The sequence below is a fragment of the Lepidochelys kempii genome, chromosome 3 (assembly GCF_965140285.1).
Source record: "Lepidochelys kempii isolate rLepKem1 chromosome 3, rLepKem1.hap1, whole genome shotgun sequence".
Classification (NCBI taxonomy): Eukaryota; Metazoa; Chordata; order Testudines; family Cheloniidae; genus Lepidochelys; species Lepidochelys kempii.
Genome location: NC_136382.1, coordinates 103,653,648 through 103,658,527, shown reverse-complemented (window position 1 = coordinate 103,658,527; position 4,880 = coordinate 103,653,648). Strand labels below are relative to the sequence as shown.

Below are 4,880 nucleotides of genomic sequence, written 5' to 3'. Positions count from 1 at the left end.
TTTAGAAGCTTCTATGTGCTGTGAGGGAAAATGAGCCAGTCTAGATCAGGATTCAGCTGTGCTGGCCTTACATGTTGTTAAATATCTCCCTCCTTGTCTCCCCTACCTGGAAGCTTCTGCTTCTTTCCATGAGATTTTCACCACTCTCGTCCCATTCTCTAATCTTACTATTTTTTTTAAAAGTATGGCTTTATTGCCACTAAATCCCCAGCCCTAGAGCTCTGAACACCAAAGGGAACACCACAGGCAAGGGGCACCACGTGGGGATGCACTGAGCACCCAGCTGTAGGCCCAGGCTCAGCTTCCCAGACAAGCAACGTTATTTCGGTCCCACCATTTCCCTTCCTTGTGGCCTACTTTTGCTGCCTAGATTTGTTTCTCATCTTATGTAGTCATAGCATTTTACCCAAGTCTAGGAAATTAGAGCAATTGGATTTCTCCAAAGCTGATGTTTTTTCCACATGCGACTTGGCACTGGGGACTTTGTCCCGAGACGTTGCAAAACATTCCTTCCTTATCCCCATTACCTGTTCCAGGAGTGAGGGTATCCGCTCCATAACAGGAATGCCCAGGCTGATATTGTGCTCAGATTCCCCACCATGGTGTATGAAGCTAAACTAATATCTCACCCATCAGGCTAGCCACAGCTTTAAATAACCTCCATTGCCACTCACTTTGCAAACCCTGCAACACATTGCGGGTGAGTGCCTTTACAAATATAAAGTCAAACCTCTCTTTGTCTCTTTTGTTGTGTACCGGAGTCTGAGGCTTCTCCATTGTCAAGTTATGTTTCCCTGTGCAATCTGGGGCTTTGCCATGTATTTATGAAATCTGAATCATGACATCAATGTGTTCAGAGTTAGGTTTTAGTGGTGCTAGTTTGTTTTCATGGTACTCACACTGTGTTGCCTCCACGGTTCATCTGCACTAACCCCAGTTGTAAATTGGAATTAAGTTCCAAAATTCAGTTCACACATAACGAGTTCACACACATACTTTTTTCACAGGAAAAATACCTCACCCAGTTCCTGCACACATTCTTCTATTTCCAGCAGATTCAGAGAGGGGACTCACTGGCTCAATCAAGTTGTTCTGTGGAAGAGGAGTGGCCAATTTACCTGTTTATTTTCTGTGTCACTACCCCATCACAGCTCCAGCTAATCTTGCATGAAGCACATTTTCTTTAGGGTTGTGGCAGCAGATGGAATATACTAAGTGACAAGTGCTGCCCTTCTCCTTCCTGTTTGTTAACATTTTGTGGCTTTTCTTGACCTTATTTCCCTGCATTTTGAATAAAGTAGCCTTACCTTAAGTAGAATGATGAAGTAGCTTCTATAGTTTTTGCTCTCAGGCTCTGTATTGTTCTGCCGTAAATCAAGGCCTACAAATCTGTAAAGTCTTGTTAGTCTCGTGGTGTTCATTGAGTCCAAGATGAAATCTAAAAAGGGCAGGTAAATAAGATAGCAAGTAAAGTATAAGTGGGCATGTGACATTAGAAATGCTAGGTGCTTTGTGTCCTCTACCCATCAGGCATTGCAATCTGCCATCTGCCCCGCCTGGACCGCACCAGATTCCTGTTCCACTCTGAGACACACATACACATACAGGCCAACTTCATCCCTTGTATAATTCTGTTCATTTCAATGGAGTTATACTATTTGAATTTGGTCCTGTGTTTTCCTACTTTAAGAGAGCACTATGCTGGCACTGTTCACAAACTTCTACTTTAATCTTCTTCTAAAATGACCATGAAGAATTTGTTAGTTTTTAATTGATGTAGCAGTGGATAAAGTCCCACTGCTTCACAGAGCCAATGAACACTTAAAGTCTGATTCACTATTCTCCATCAGCGGAAAAGAGTCAGATTTAATAAGTGCATAGTTATTAACATGCTGCACACATAAGAACAAGATATACTAGTCCATGTGGCACAATTAACATTTGTCCCTAGTACTAGTGCAGTACTTACAAAATAGCATTGACATTAAAAAACAGTTTAGAACTTAATTTTTATCAAGTTATGTACATTATACTTTGCTGTAAATAATGACGTGGTGTTTGCTTTCTTTTTCAAAAGGATGTTTATGCTGATCGCGTTGGCAATTAATGAGAGGCGTGTGATGCATGGCTACTCATCTGACCATAAAATAAAATGAACTCGCATTGTGATGGTTCATTGTTGGTGTGTGCTATTTCTTAGAATGACAATTATGTCATTAATTGTTTGTATTTTATTGGTTTATGCTGAAACAGGGATTGGATGATGGCTGTCCCCTGCTGGGACACTCACAACAATGAGACGTATATCGCCCATGAGCAGACTCTAAAATAAATAGACACAAATTAGAAAAGTCATTGTGAGCTGAGGCTCTTCACTGCTGGTATAATGATGATGTCCACTATAGCCCACGAGTAGGGTTACAAGCCATGACCTTTAGCTCCAAAGCACAGACCACTTGACTAACTCCATTAGCTGGCAGCGGTAGTAGGCTGTTATAGGGGACTGGAGGAAAATCCAAAATACAGTTTACAAGCCTGTTAACCTGGAATGTGAGCATATCATAAAAAGAGACTGACAGCCTCAATACTGAATACTGTGTTAATTCTAGACAACCAGGCAGACAACTTTAATATCTTTAGTGCCTGATGCAAGTACAAGACTGCAAGCTCCCAGAAATGGGAAGGAGGAAGAATTAGGCTATAATTTTCCTCCATCTGGTCCCATCTGCCAAGGAGGTAGGGTATCTGGCAGAAAGTAATTTTCTCTCTCTCTCCTCCTGGAGTAAGCAATAGGGAAAGTGTATGCAAGGCTTACATATAGGGCTTTGGAGCAGAGCTCGCGGAGCAGCTCTGGAGCAGTGGAGCTGCAGGTTTTTGCCTGGAGCTGGAGCCGAGCCAGAGCACAGCTCTAAAGCCCTGCTTACATATAATGTGAAAAACCCACAAAAGCATCACACAGGCATCCTCTTATAATGAAGCCTGGCTCTGAAGAACTGTCAGTAATAAATGAGAGCATCTTGGGACAGGCAGACTTGCAAAAAGCTTCAAATAGAACACAGAAATCCAGTTGGGACTCATCCTGCAAGAAGCTTTGGTTAGTAATACTTTTCACAGTTGCAGACTGGAGACATCAGGGAAAAACCTGATTACTGCTGCCAAATGTAGACATAATTTATGTAACCTTACCTTAGCAATTTACCCATATTACTGCTAAATATGAGGCGGTTGTATTTTATAGTGATCAGTTATTAGGGTAAAATTCTGCTCTGGACAGGTTAGCTTTAGTGTGACAGTCCAGTGTGTCTGCTGCTGAAAGGGGATTCGTAGGGGAAAGCCAAAGCACAACGCTGGGAGATACTTGCTACTTCTTTGAGAAGGCTTGGACTATCTTCAATCTAGGGTTTGAACTGATGGACACATACATACTAAGCAGTGAATACCATCCCAGACCACATCCCTTTGAGCATGGGTTCTCAGCCAGGAGCCAGGAGTTCTCAGCCTGGGGCCCACTGGGGGGCTGCGAGCAGGTTTCAGTGGGGTCCACCAAAATAAATGAAAGAACAGGCCAGTGACAGACTTACTGGGGCCCAGGGCAGAAAGCCAAATCCTGAGCCCCGCTGCCCGGGATGAAGCTGAAGCCTGAGCAACTTGGCTTAGTAGGGCTCCCTATGATATGGGGCCCTGGGCAATTGCTCTGACTGATACCCCCTAATGCCGGCCCTGGCTTTTCACCTACTGAAAAACAGTTGTTGTGGCATAGGTGGGCTGTGGAATTGTTATGGCATGTTGGGGGAGGGGAGGCATGGAAAGAAAAAGGTGGAGAACCCCTGCCCTTGAGGGCGTAGAGATTTTGCTGGCACATTAGCAGGGCCCAACTCCAATGCATTCCTGTGCAATGTGGAGTGATCCTGGCAGCTGTTTATGCAGAGAAAAGAGGCTTTTTTCCCACTTGCTCACCAGTATAGCCAAAACCCCATAAATTAAGAAGAAGCAAAGTATGTGGGTTTGTGAGTGTGTGAGAGAGACAGACAGAAGAACTGCACATGTTTAGTGCCTCACTGTTCTCCAGGATGTAAAAAGGAAAAAAAGGCAGAGCTTGACTGCACTCAAACTGAGCAAACACTGTATCTTACAGGCAACTCAAACAGACAAGTGCATAACTAGCGGCATAACCAGCAGCATGGCGTAGCACACCGTGGTCATATAAGAAAGAAGGTTGGCTGATACAATCATCCTCATTGATTACACCTGCCACCAAGAGAAGCAGGTAATGTAAATCCCGGTGATCAGTGACGCTGGGATTGTGAACCTGGCATCTGGCAGTATTTCCTGAGAGAGGCAGGAGATGTTCACATACACATGAAGTACCATTAAAAAAAGATATGCATGAGGCTAAACCCATGCTGTCCTGAGTTCTCTGAGTATGTGGCACACATGAAACATTCCCAGATCTAATGGACATATGAAATGCTTAAGCTGCTCTTTAATCACCAAAGTGCTGCCCACACTCATAGATATTTGACATGCCCTTGCAGATCAGCGTGACCTGCTGCTGCACTTTCACCTGTGCCCTACTGACACAGCTTGTGCTTGCTTGAGAACCCTCATTACTGTTGCTGGCTCCAGTGGCATATTAACGCCAAGGCCGACGAGGCCTAGGCCTAGGGCAGCAAATTTGCAGGGGCGACAAATTTATAATAGCAGCCAGAGGCTGCTTCCCCCGGAGCCGGTTCACGCCCTCCACCCCTGGCCCCGCCCCAACTCCACCCCTTCCCCGCCCCCTCCCTGCCCCTATTGGTCCCCTTCCCCAAATCCCCGCCCCAGCCCCGCCTCCTCTCCTGAGCACGCCACGTTCCCCCTTCCTTCACAAACCTGTTTCG

The 4,880-nt window shown here is 45.0% G+C and overlaps 1 protein-coding gene across 2 annotated transcripts in view; it reads right to left on the bottom strand.

The window, feature by feature from the left end:
* Nucleotides 1–1,318: 1,318 nt before the first annotated feature.
* LOC140909032 (uncharacterized) overlaps nucleotides 1,319–4,880 on the bottom strand; it is a 116,897-nt gene continuing 113,335 nt past the window's right edge. For both annotated transcript variants that reach the window (XR_012158053.1, XR_012158054.1), the window contains exon 3: nucleotides 1,319–1,438. The gene's annotated coding sequence lies outside the window, so the exon portion shown is untranslated. The remainder of the gene's footprint in view (nucleotides 1,439–4,880) is intronic.